The sequence below is a fragment of the Aplidium turbinatum genome, chromosome 4 (genome assembly GCF_918807975.1).
Source record: "Aplidium turbinatum chromosome 4, kaAplTurb1.1, whole genome shotgun sequence".
Lineage (NCBI taxonomy): Eukaryota > Metazoa > Chordata > Ascidiacea > Aplousobranchia > Polyclinidae > Aplidium > Aplidium turbinatum.
Window position 1 is genome coordinate 11,314,880 of NC_137475.1, and position 14,331 is coordinate 11,329,210.

Sequence of the window (14,331 nt, forward strand, 5' to 3'; positions counted from 1 at the left end):
CCAAACAAAACAGATATCTAGCGAAACGTAAAAGCGACAAAACGTTAAGCTAATAAAATGTGATTAATCGAGCAATCAAAGCGAGGTTTGCAAAAACAAGAAAAATTGCACGTGTTTTGTCTGATTTTTGGGAACACGTAAGCTAAGCCTAACCGAGTTTTTTTGGGGACACCTAGGCTTAACACTCAATGAAGGTCTATCAGGACTGAACGATTATATTAAACAATGGTAGGTTACTTGCGTATGAACACCGCCAAAACTGTTGCAACTCTTTTTCACCTTATAACCACCTTGCAGAACTAAGACTGAACATTGAAACAAAAGGAACAACACTGCCATATAAAAAATATCCCAAATACTGGCGAAATATTGTGCTCCTGCGTGGAAACGACGTGAACACATTGAAAAAGTTGGTGTTCAATTACGAGACTCAATGCGCACAATCACTAGAGCTCTCAAATCGACCCCAATACAATGGCTACCCACGATGAGCAGAATTTCCACACCACATCTGAAAAAAGAAGAAACCGAGTGCTTCCCTGAATCCGCTACTAGGTCCACGGACTCCTCGGGTAATATGAAAAGTTTTAAGGGAGTCAATAAACACATTAATTGTAAGAAAACACTCAAATTTAAGCATTGAAATTATGCATTTAAAAAAAGCATTAAAAAAGCAATTTTGAAAAGCGATTACTCAGAGTCACTTTTGGAAGTTTAAGGATCTGCAGGTTGGTATACTGTAGTTCGTCCCCGTCTATCCGTGACTCTAAAAAATTCTTGAGCCACTGTTTTAAGCTTAGTTTAGATAAGTTGAATACAATTAGTCAGCATATGTGGTGGCTGAAATAACGCAAGTAACATATCGTGAATTTTGACAAGTATATAGGCCTACCGACTTAGGCTACGCACAAACCGTTCATTCTCTTTGCAAGTGACAAAAGCATTTTAGTGGAAATGAACCAGTTTGATTACAAATACGACTTGACCTTATTTGGCTGTTTTCGAATGCTCGCTGCTTCTTGCTTTTGTTTTTGTATCTCATACGACAAAGGCTTTCTCAAACTATGGTTCTGTGCGTCTATATTACTTTTACCAATAAGCTGTTTGTTCTATGTAGAGCTGATCTATTTGTGACCTTCACCAACTTTTGGAATTGCTTTCTTGGCATTTAAAATATAGTTTTAAAAAGAAGCATAAAATGTTTCAAATAGATATTGAGCTATTTTGTGGATCACATTCATGGCTATCTTGATGTTTCTGCATAAACTCTGTAGGCCTGTTTGTTTGATTGCTTAATTTCTGATTTAGTATTGCGGACCAATATCAATTGTTCTTACAAAACACATCCTAAGTAACTACGGTCTACTTGAGTGAGACATTTCTAGCTCTTGCTAACATGTGGGAAAGTAGGGTACAGGAATTTCGTGGACTACAACATACGAGTTTTCTTGTTAAACAAATCTCAGAGAATTAATAAAACAGACAATAAGAAGTAACCCTATCCGTTGATGCGATCAGTTTATTAATGAAAATGGTGAAGCGTTTTTTCAAAGTTGAATCCTACAAATGCAGATTTACGAATTCGGTCAAGCTTAAAAACCGAGTCATAGAAATTACGAAGTACGTTACAGCTTTTTATATCATTCTTGAAAACAATCATATCATCTAAAACTATGAAGCAATTAAGATAACTCTCTACTCTCATTTCATTCCGCTGAGAATCCATAAGATCGAAATATTGGCCATTGTTCTCAGTTAACTATGTCTTTTAACTCATTTTTATTGAATTAATAAAAAATGTGTGTGGAGCTACATGTACTTGAGAGGTTACTGGTATTTTTTTATTTACTTTTAAGTTACAAAAGTTTGATAGATGTTTCTAAAATATTGCAGATTTTGAGTTTATAACTTATTTGGAGCGTTTATCCGCCTAAATACCACTCATCTCATCATCATTCTTAAATGCAAATCAAAATTCAACTTAAATGCTGAACTACACCGTAACAGCCTAACCTGCTCAACAGCTATTTCGTTATACTTGATAGCCAACGATTTTCAGCCAGGGTTTACAAAACAATTGAAGATCTGCTCGGGAATATACATTCGTAGGGTATCTCAAATTGCTAGTATTAATTTATATTGCTTACACACTTAGCCTTTTTGTGGTCATAAAATAAATTTAATTCCAACAGGCTCCTGCTGAAATAAAGTAGGCTACTGATCCAGAGACAGGCACTGCACAAAGTGACCACTTACGCTTTTTCTACAGTAAAATAATGTTTTGAAACCTCGTTTCAGAAGTGAGAACGGATTTTAAAACAATTTTCGATTTATTAAGTTTTTCTTTAAAAATGCAACAGACTAAAATTTGTAAAATTAATTACAAGATTCTAATTAGGCTACTACCACAGGCTAAGTGCATAAACCCAATAAACACAATTTACTCACACAATGTAAGAACCAGTAGCCTTTACACATAACAGCACTTTGGCGCACGCGCCACTAGTAACAGTGTTACAATACAGTAGAGAACTTATTTGCATGCGCAACTAGACAGGCGTAGTCAACTTCTTAGAAAATTAAGTTGTTCTTTTAAACATGGAAAGAGTCGGTTGCGATTTGCAGTTTTAGAATGCAGAAATTAAGCCAACCAATAGGCTACAGACTTCTTTCAAAATGCATTTAGTTTCAATACAATTGAGCGTACTGGAATCCTACTACGTTATGGTGAGCTAGTACAGTATGACTTGATTTGATAAGGCTCATCACGGGAAAATTCTTGTTAAAGCGTCAATGAAAGGTTCATTTTCCTGTCAACTGTAATATATTGGAGATGTGCCTTTAAACTTTTAATCTTTTGAGAACTTGCCTTTTAAGTTTGTACCTCGTGTTTCACATTTTGCCTTGCGCGTTTTCCATGACCTCTTGATTGGCCGCTGTTAAATACGCTTTCCTGGCAGCGTTGCGGCAGATTCTCCAATTCGAGTTCAACTAGTTGTCCAAGTCAATCGTTTAGTGCCGCAGCTATGTGGGCGTATACACAGGGCCGGATTTAGCTGATGGGGGGCCCGGGGCACTTTTAGATCGGGGGGCCCCCTGCAAAAAATTTTTTCAAGCCTACGGCGCGAAAAACCACCTCTGCGTCTACAGTAGCATCAATCCAGCACTGCACACCATTTTAAAGAAACTTCAAAGGCTGAAAGGAAGAAAAAATAACACAAAATCACATTTTTTCCACGTAGGGGGCCCTTCAAAAGTCGGGGGGCCCGGGGCACCTGCCCCCTCTGCCCCCCCCTAAATCCGGGCCTGCGTATACATTGCTAGTATGTTAGTCTGAGTACATGTTTGAGATTCAATAAAGATATATGTTTGTACATGAGAGTTCGTCCGAAGCAAGTTAGACGTCAGAAGTCCGTAAAACATTACATGGTGTCAGAAGTGGGATTCGAACCCACGCCTCCATTCGGATGCGTGGGTTATCTTCATGTTGTAAGGAAAGTCATTTTAACGATTGTAAATACTCCCAACTCTTGCCTTGTGAAATTGCGTTGGTAAAAGCATGGGATTCATCATTTGGTTAAAAATAAACTTACTTTGGGAGCTCATCCATATTGCGACTTCCAACCTACCACTACCTGGATGCTGTATTTCATGAAAAAAACTAGGAAAGCAATGCTACAAATGTAGCCTATTTGATATTTAGCCTGATTGCATTAATTCTGCGTATTGTTGTTAAAGAAAATCAGACGTAAAATCAACGCCTTTCAACATTATGTTAAGTCAGATTGCACAAGCTATAAGGTAGCGTAGAACCAAAATTAAGCTTAGAAGGTAAAAACTTACTTGTATATTTTATCTTGCTGGTAATAGTCAATAAGAAGTCTATAAGGACTTTTAGTCTAAGTCTATACTATAACAATAGGAAGTTAATGGTCTTTATAAAAACATGCAGACCAGAGGCGGATATCCAGCAAGTAGCCTAAGAGGGGTAGGGGGCAATTTCAGCAAAACACAATGATGTGTAGGTATACATTAACCTGACCTTGTAAATGCACCGTATATAAGGTTACTTTTCTGTGTTTTAGGGGGCAATCGCCCCATTTTTAGCTCCCCCCTTAGATTTGTAACTGGCCGATGCCATAAGGTTTTTCTGTACTATATTTGCTCTTGGGCAGTGATTAGACAAGTTTTCCAACAGGTGTCCCACCGCCATGACTGGATAACTGGTTCCCATTACGCTACGTGAAGAACAAAAATATAATATAATATGCAACAACTTTCCTGATGGAAGCCAATTTTATTTCCTCCTCTTCGAAAAATGATTGAACTTTTAAAAACATAACTTTTACAGCTTTATGTCGACCTCATTTCTTCAATACAATGGCGTAAAAACCTCGTCTAAGCAGCTATATGCTAAAAGAATCCCTGCTTCAACGAGGCCGGTTCTTTAAGTCTCTGACCTGGCTAGATTTATTGTGTTCTCACCACGTCAATTATTTTGTACTCGTGCCCTGTTGAACAAAATAAAACAGTTCAGCGCCGTAATTTTGTGTTGTTGCATTACGAACTGCTTTTTATAGAATAAAATTTCCGTTTATTTCTGCCAAAGAAAACTTTTTTTCGCACAGCTCTGGTGCCTTCATTTGCATTGTTGACAAGACAGCTGCAAAAACAAACTTCCCGTTTCGTGATTCATCATGATTAAATTCTGCTCACAGTAATTCTGTCAAGTCGACAGCTGCTTTAAAAATTAGGCTAACATATTTTCACATCAAAATTTCTAAACTTTTCGAAACAACACAAAATAACCTTTATAAATTGGACCCGATAGCCTACCCATGAGATCCTCTGACCCCAAATCAAACACACTATACGCAAGCAATACCCGATGGTTTCATCACGTTCCCGGGCCCCTGGGAAAGGCTTCGGGCCCTTAAAATCATCCTGGGTCTGAAAGCACCCCCTGTCAAAGCCACTGAATATACAATACAGATGCCTGTAGACCTACCGTTTACGTCATGCAAACAAATGAAACCATATGTTTGAATGTCAATCCTGCTTTGCTTGCATAAACCTTAAAAGTCTTTTGCAATTACATGTAAATGACCTACTGAATTCGGTGTTGAAATCCACGAGACTATGCTATCAAATTCTGCAATCCTTGGGTTCAGGCAGTTGTTTGCCGGAGGTGTCTCATGTCTGCTCAACGTCTTTAATTAAATGGCCATGTGATGTGTTTTCCTTGTGTAATCAAACCTTGGAGTGAATTGCCTTAACAATAACATGGTGTGTATTTATGTAGCGCTGTATCCATCGTAGATAGGCTATGCGTTGCTCAGTGCTTTGCTTAGCAGACAGTGTCAGTGCAGCCTTACAGAGGCGCAACCCAGTCACTTATTTTTCGTTCATATTTTGTTAATGGCAATTCAGTTGTTCGGATGCTGGATAATATGTTGCATGTCGAAAACGTTTGCAATTTCAAGGTTATTTTTGTATGTTATGTTAACCGCCGTCTCGTTGGTTCGTTTTATCTGCTTTATTAAAGTTTCCACACGCTTTACTGTTGTTTACCCTTGGTCGATTATAAAATCTGAACTTAAATTATAGCAATCAATTAGCCTATGTTTTCTCTTTCATGAAAATTAACTCTCGATAGATAGACGATGATACAATGGAAGATGAACCAAGTACAGTAACAGTAGCCTGGTCGTAGGAACTTACGACGTCATAAATCAGCCATGTCTTACAATCGAACTACACTAACAGATTTTTCCAAGCACAATGCTATAACTTGACGCTTGTTATGAAAATTCACTTTACGCTTACCAGGAAGTGGCCAAGATTGCCAGGAATTTTTATAATTTCTAGCCCAATTGCTAAGTTAGTGAAAAGTATAGCCCAATTGTCACAAGTGATACACCAAGTCCAAAAAACCCAAAATATAACAAATTTTGGCAAAATACAGTCAAAATCGAAAAACATTTTGGTGAAAATGGAACGAAACCAAACAAAAAAACACGACTGCTAAAATTTTCCCATAACTCCAAAACAAAACTAGCACAATATTGCGGGAAAACCACGGAACTGGCAACTCTGCCAGGAGCGGACCCATATTGGGACAATTGACCTCCTCCCCTAAAAAAAACACAGAAAAGTAACTTTATTAACGGTGTACTTTTCAAAATCCGATTAATGTAGACATCATTGTGTTTTTTGTTGAAATCGCCCCCCCCCCCCCCCCTTAAGGTTGGCTTACTTACTGGACCGGCCCTGTGCCGAAGGCAAGTAAGCCCTTAGTGAGTAGACAATAACATAACAATAAACAGCCTAATTGCATTTGTCTTCATTAATATTATGCTTAAAAATGTAGAGTAGACCTTTATAGAGCATTCACGTCAAAAATTAAAATGACATGAAAAACTTTTTAGTGCTCCCTCAGAAGTATCTTTACTGTTAAGCTTTTCGTTGTGTCTTTTTCTTAACAATTGTCGTGAACTCCAGATTAGACTAACTTTTCAAAGAATTTTACAGACAGTATCTGTCGTACTACCAAATCACTGAGTAAACTGCCGGCTACATGTAGGCTACATGCACATCCTTCAACGTAAAACTGTAAAGTGAACTAAGTCTTTGTTTGACCAAAACATCGGCTTTCTCGCAATCAGGGTGTCGTGATGACATTTCAAACTGTAAAAGAGATACAAAGTTTTACTTTAAACAGTTACAGCTTAGAAAACGCTATTTGGGCAGTCACGAACTTTACTATGTTCTGCTGCTTTGTCGTCATCAACGTCTCTGTGCAATTGTGCATTATTATAATATCCGGTCTAAGTACGCTTAGAATGAGATACTTTTTCTTGTATCTATGCTTGTCTTGCTGCGAGTAGCCTACTGGTCGCAAAGCAGCAGCGCGTGTGTTTATATTGTGGTGCTAAACTCCGGTTTGTCTTTCCAAATTGTTCTGTTACAATAATGTAAAAAGACGTTTCACTAAAAACAACTGTGACGACTTTTCTACTAACTTCTAGGACAAGGAACAAGAAGAATTCACGCTTTGAATCCATCCCTGTTTGAATCAACCACAACCATCACAATAATAATAATGCAACCAGCTTGGTGTTAACTTCTTATGCGAGACTGTTTCGCACTTTTTCTGGACCTCTGCAGCTCTGCTGTGTTTGGCAAAAATAGTTTTTTGTTGTGATGATCAGAAATAAAAACAATCTGAAACTGAACTGATCTTCGTCTCCGTTTCTGGTCTGTCTGGATTCAATTCTAAGTAAGGACATAATAATTAACCCTTAGAAATGGTTTCCTAATGTGGATGGCCGTGAAGTGGTTAATTCTTGAGAAAAGAAATGATTATAAGGCAAACAATGTGAGCACATTTGCCACATTGTAAGTATGATACAAAATTAAACAACATGTAGGCCTAACCACGAAGCAACTTACACCGGTTGCAAAACGGCAAAAATAAATCACATATTACTTATCAATGATAGCTTTCCTATCAGATGCTTTTTTGAAGAAAGTATAAAATTTTAAGCAGTTATAAACGACGTGGGGGACCAAGGCCCTTTGGGCCCACTGGCTACGCTTATCAAAGAACGCGATGATATGTTTGATAGTACAGTATGTGATTGTGCAATGGTGGGAGGCCTCTTGCTTTCTTTTAAAAAACACCTTTTATTGGATCACTTGAGCATTGTGAGTCCTGTGCAAATCACAAAACGCAAAAACTGAAGATTTGTGTCATCCTTTCCTCAATAGAAAAGTTAAAATGTTGGTTGAGAAACTTAAAGGACCATTGGCTGGAACAGTTTATTCACAATGTAGCAGACTCGTGTGTCGCATATTAGACTCACGCTAGATTGAGTGGGGTAAATCAAAAATAGTCAAATCATAATTATTGTAAACATATAGTCACAGATCTATTCGTTAATGCAAAACAAACTTGAGAAAAGCAAAATAAACTGACAGCCTTATAAAATGATTTATGTTCATCCCAGAAGAGTAGTAAAATCGCACAATATCCAAACACAATTAAGCTTACAACAAAGCTTATGAAGATAACGTAACTTAAAAACCAGTAAAGATAGGCCTAAGCCCAGTAAAGATAGGCCTAAGCCCAGATATCCTTTTGAAAAATTGTCTGGGAATAAAAAAAAAATGAAGAAATATTCTAGACTAAAAAAGGCTTTAACCATAGGCCAACGTTAGAAACTAACTTGCTCATATCACTAAAATGAAAAAATTTGAATAAGACACTCAATCTTCGTCCTTTCGGCTACAAGCAGAATTGTAGTTTGAATATAGACTATTGGTTGTTGAATCAACAGTATCAACACTCTTAAAACAAACATGCAGTCGTCTTGTCTCGACAACACGAGTAAAACATTAAGCTACGATTACTTAATATCACAAACTGAAAGCAAAAAAAATGTGAACATTTATCTTAAGCAGAGCAGATGTGGAGTGGAGCAATGCCGATACGGTATTATGTTTGCTAATGCTATATAGGCAACAACTGTTCGGTATTTTTATAAGTTTGTCTTTGTTTCATTGGTGGTTTCCGGGTATAATTAAGCTAAAGGTATCCTCTTCAAAACTTCCTACCAGAAGTTAAACAGGCGATACAAATAGATCAATGGTTCCCAACCGGGGTGCCAATCGCAATGCTCAAGGGTGCCGCGAGATATTGCAATACTGCGGCCCATTCTTTATTTTAACTTTAACCCGTTAAGTGTGGAATTTATTTATTAATTTTAACTCTAATTCGCGGTAAGCCTTTGTTTTCTCGCCCAGGAAAAACAGCGTGAAAGAGATTTTGACTCGTTGCTGTTTTTCCCATATAAACGTTTGAAACGCATCATTATTGCCAGGTTTCCTGATTTACTCTGCGTTTCATGGCGCACAAAGTCAAATTGCAGTGATGGATTATCGGATTGTGTGACCCAAAACGATTATAAAATTGCACGATTGCTTGCGAACCATTATAAAATAGAAACTTTTGCATGGGGGATACCTGCGCATACAAATAAACACGATACCTGCGCATACAAACGCGATAGCCTACATAGCTAATCGAGAAAAGGCTAAGTTATAATTGATTTGTTCTTTATACTTATGAATATATTTTGTGAATTGCTTTGCGATTACAATTGGGTCTCCAAATTAGTGGATTTTCCGTACAAACGATTGAAACGAACATTAAAACTAAAAAACGAGAACGACTGCTTATAGTCGAGAAAGAAATGTGGGTGGGTTTGTCGAATGTGCCTCGAAATATTAAGGGACTCTGTGCAAGAAGTCAAGCCCAAATTTCACACTAACTTTTGAATAAATACATTTATTTACGCGCGCTACACTGTACAACTCATTCTGTGTTATTTCATACAGTTATTTGAAATACAGAAATCTCATAAAATTGACCCAGTTTTGCCAGGGTGCCGCAAAGTATTTATCTTTTTCACAGGGTGCCGCAAGATCAAAAATTTTCAAACCACTGAAATAGATATTAGATAGCCTATTTTAATGTCAGTTTGAATGGCATAGGCGGCGTGAACAAGCCAAGATGGCCTGGAGTGAAACAGATGAGCAGGATCTATGAATCATCTGCTGGAGTGGCTCATACCTACGCTAACACTTCACTCGGGTCACTGCTAATGTCTCGAGGGTGGTAAAAAGACACAGTCTTTAAATGATAAGGAGGCTTCAAACGATATAATAAGTCACCGGGGACTACATGCTGTGTATTTGAAGATGGCCGGTTTGCAATATCAACTTACAAGAACGTCAGATCGAAAGTTGTTGGTTCATCTCCTGTGAAGAAGATGTTCATGTGTCTTGGCAAGATTCTGAACGGCACAAGGCAGCACACCTGTCACTGCATTGTTGAAACTATAGTCTTCTTTCCATATAAGCAGGTATTTAACAAGTTGAGCGATCTTTTCAACTTTTCGAGAATGCGCTTTTGTCTCCTACTGGGTTTTCGCACGGAAATAGCACCCACTTTTAGAATCTGGTTTAGCACTTCCAACAGATAAAGAAAGGTCTCATCAAACTCTAAACACAATTAACTTCACCGAAGAATTCCCAACGAATAGCCTACACGACTTGGCCTATTACTATGTAGCCTAGCCTACTACTGTAATAACAACATCTGCTCAAAAGGCTACTTAATCAAAAATACGCGGCTTCTAGCAAAACACATAAACATATACGAATAAAGTCATAGAAGTGTGTTATTAAATAACATTTCTTCAAGTCAAGAGAAATTTCTAGAAATGCAACGTATCGAATTCTTTGGAAGTGAGTTGAGCAATAGATGTTGTGCAATGCTAATTGCTAGAGCCAAAGGTTACTTTAAAAAGATCGGCGGCTAAACCAGGCTACCTATTACGCCAGGGGTCACCAAATGGCGGCCCGCGGGCCGCATGCGGCCCGCCACGCTGTATCGCTGCGGCCCGCGGAAGGTATCAGCGTACAAGTATAACCAAAAATACTTTTCTTGAAGAAGTTAAAGAGCACGAAGGCAAAAAATACTTTCCTGGAAGCATATTTTCGCTTTGCATACGATTCCACCGATCGACCAATCAGATTATAGTTCTAGGTGGAGGTTGCTTAAAGTTATTCCAATGCGATGTCCAGCCACACTGTCCCAGTGGTTGATTAAAACGTCTGTTTTCAAATTTTGAAATTGTCTGTGAGCATAGGGTTGCTTATTTTAAGTTTGCAAATGTCATGTAAACACTAGTGCGAGTTTCACCGTTATTGTGTTTCACGAGCAGTGTTCTCTTTATGCAAGTTTTTGTTGACAAAATGGGTCGGTGTGCCTACTCAATTTATAATAAATTGGCAATATATTACATATAAATTTAGAGACTTTTTCTGATTATATTATGAAAATATTTAGCTTAGTAAGCCTACTGCAAAACTTTTTTTTTTTAAGAAATATGAAACGCTTCACGATTTTGCGTGTCATCCTTGCGCAGGAGCCATGCTAATCTGTATCGTTCCAATTATAGTATATGTACTGCCGAAGCAAGTACTGCAAAATGTTGTTAATCAACAAATTCTTGCCACGCTGATGAGCACCGTAAGTGACAGTTGTCTATAATAAAAAAAAGACGGTTTTATAGATTCTCACAAAAAGGATGAAAAACCAACTCATTGCTTTTTTGAGGGAAGACTGTTCATAAATTACGACTTTTCGGTGATTTCCACAAGCGTTTGTTTCATGGCACCTGGTGTGATGATGTCTAGTTTAGCGTTGGTGGTGCCTTCAACATTTAGTTGCAGAATGGTCACTCCTTGACCTACAACAGCTGGTGCTGTTCGCCCTGACAAGGGCGCTGTGCTTGGTCTGGGGGTGCCATTCTGATGATTGTTCTTCCGTATAACTTTATAGCGACAGTTGTAGCAAGTTTAGTTTTCCAAAGTCGGTACTTGCCGGGGCGGCCAGGTTGGAGGTACTTGCTTTCTTCGGCAGAGAGTGCTGCTTGTGAGTGTGGTGAAATCAGTGGCGTATCCTGGTTGGTTGAGCAAGGGAAGCAATAAAACTCGTGGGGGAATAGAGCGTGCCGAAGGCACGTGTTTTCTAGGGGGGTCCGGGGGCATGCTCCCCCGGAAAATTTTTGCAAAATTACACTCAAATAATGAATTATACTGCTTTCTGGAAACACTTTTAGGGCAATTTTTGTATGAAATTTATTAGCAGATAAACAGCTATTAACTTATTAAAGGTAGCTCTTACACACGAACGGGCAAGGGGCAAAAATGCGACTATAATTAGAGAACACCAAAAACTCAGCTACAAAGTCAAGTCTAGCTTAGACCTCACATATCCTGTCTTATTCCAAAGTCTATCCAGCCAGGATAACAGTGTAAAGCCAACATTTGGCTCAAACTTTTGCTTACAAGGCCGATATTATAACCATAACAGTGCCCTAGATTTTCTCATTACATAGCTCACTGGCACAACATCCAACAGAGCAAAGTTGCCAGACTATGAAAAAGTCTTAAAGCCAAAATAATACAAAGAAAAGGCCAAAACAAGAAAAACATTAGACAAAAAAGGCCAAATGGATATATTTACCTGTTTCTATCAAAAATAATAAAATTTACATATATATTTTATAACTTGTAGTGAATTTTAATAAATTCTAGCAAAAATAATTCTGAAAGTAGCCCAAAAATAGCAAGTTAGCCTATAAAAGTAGCGAATGAGTTTTGATCCGCCACATTACGAGTATTAAATAAGTATAGAACATGTATTGAACAATGTTGAATATGGTTTCATCTGGTAAGGTTACAATATTAGAGAAATATTGATTATTATGCATTTTGAAAAGTTATTTAAAAAAAAACTAATTCGCGGAATTTGGCTAATCTGGCAACCCCGCGACTGGAAGCAATTTTTAAATCGCTTCCAGCGATTAGTTAAAAGAAACGTAAATTGCGAAAACTTTGCGCTGCTTTTTTCCTTTCTTTCAAACTTGTTTCTTCTTATTGCAAAAACGAGAGCAATGGATGCAATACGAATCTTCGCTTCCGTTGGCTTCCAACTTTTTTCAAATTAAAACCGAGTTCAAAATCATACGGGGGGGCATGAGTTAAAAAACCGTTCTAAATCGCATTTAGGTAAAGAAATTACGAAATCGTTTTACTGAAAAATATCAGCTTCTCTTTTTTCAATTTTGACAGGGGAAGCAATGCTTCCCTTGCTTCCATTGAGGATACGCCCCTGGGTGAAATGCAGACGGCAGCCCACATTATCAAGGATTGCCGGCTATACAGACCTCCTCATGGTATGGAAGGCCTAGTTTCCATCGATGACGACACCAGGCAGTGGTTAGCCAACGGGTGCCCTGACATATAGCGACAACACGAGAGAAGATGGTACCTGGTTTCTTTTTCCCTGTTATTGGAGCCTATTTTTTGCTGATATGTTTGCAGGTCACTATTGTTGCCTGTATTGCGATGTGTCAAACATTTCCTTGTTTACTGAAACTGTTAATTGCAAGATATCTTTTGCGAAGCGAAGTAACAACACCACTCTTGCTTGGCGATGAATATTCTGATGAAACCCCTCGCCTCGCTATAAGTGCACAAAACAAGTGGCCTCTATTTATTAGGCATTGTTAAAAAAGTCAAAAGTGTTGTAAAAGGAGCTTGGCCTAGCAGGAGCGTTGTTCGATTAATTTTGTTGCTACGGTATTCTAACATAACTATGAACAACATGTAACGTTGGATACTGGGTACGAAATGCGTTCTTTTCTAGCATAAGAGTCAACCTACCTAACATTTTATTAGTGCGGCCCGCCACAGCTCTCCTTAGTGCCAAAGTGGCCCGCATGCAAAAAAGGTTGGTGACCCCTGTATTACGCAATTAAAGTGGCACACATTTGTGAGGACATGGAATGTAGCTTACCGCCTGGGCTATGCATAATTGCATATTGATTGTGACACTTTATCTGTTGTGGCAAAAGCTTCAATTTGATTTTTTACCATCACAGCAAAGATAATCGAGAAGTTTCCAAAAAATTTAAAATTTAAATAAGAATCTCATGAGCCAACTCTTGTTGACGATCAATCATGCGTGAAATACTTCACTTTCAGAAGCTCAACCAAATATTTATAAGTGAATGCGGAATTAGGCCTAACTTCGCTGAAGAAGTGAAGATTGATCATGATATATTTATATAATTTTGTGCAGCTGCAACGTAGTGTAGCTTACAAGTATACCCACAAGCTAAGGATAGCGTATTTTTTCATACAGTTTGTACGTTTTCTAAACTGGCAACAAATGAGTCTCTACAGTAGGTAGTTCGTCCATATTCACTGGGAGTAGGCCCATCTGGAAACCTTCTAAAAATGCTCTTTAACTGCAGATTTTGATCCTAAAACCCTCCCTTTATACCAGAAAGTATAATACTAAAGGTCTTGCTTTGGTATCATGCACGTTATAAGGTCCGCGTTTACCTTTTTCTAGACCACTAGGCCTACTATGGTTTTTCCTTGTGATGGTTAGAAATAAAAGCAAACTGATCTAAACTTCAGACTAACTTTGAGATATTTTACAAACGTAAGGTCATGTCACGTGTTTTATGATTTAGTGACATAGCCTACATCTTCTGTAGGTAGCACAATCAACATCTTAATTGTGACGCCCGGCCCGAGTCCACTATAAACTAGGATTTTTTTAAGAGGGAAAACCCGAGGGCCGGCTTTATACTACGACTTATGTAGATCCGCTTATGGCCATTACCAAAAACAGCAATCAGTCGTTTTTCACATTGATTCACCGTCTCAGACGTTGAATCAATGTGA

The 14,331-nt window shown here is 38.1% G+C and overlaps 1 non-coding gene across 1 annotated transcript; it reads right to left on the reverse strand.

The window, feature by feature from the left end:
- Positions 1 to 10,949: 10,949 nt before the first annotated feature.
- On the reverse strand, positions 10,950 to 11,051 carry LOC145769788 (U6 spliceosomal RNA). The gene has a single exon (XR_014289101.1). It is a non-coding gene; the product is annotated as a U6 spliceosomal RNA (small nuclear RNA).
- Between the last annotated feature and the right edge of the window lie 3,280 nt (positions 11,052 to 14,331).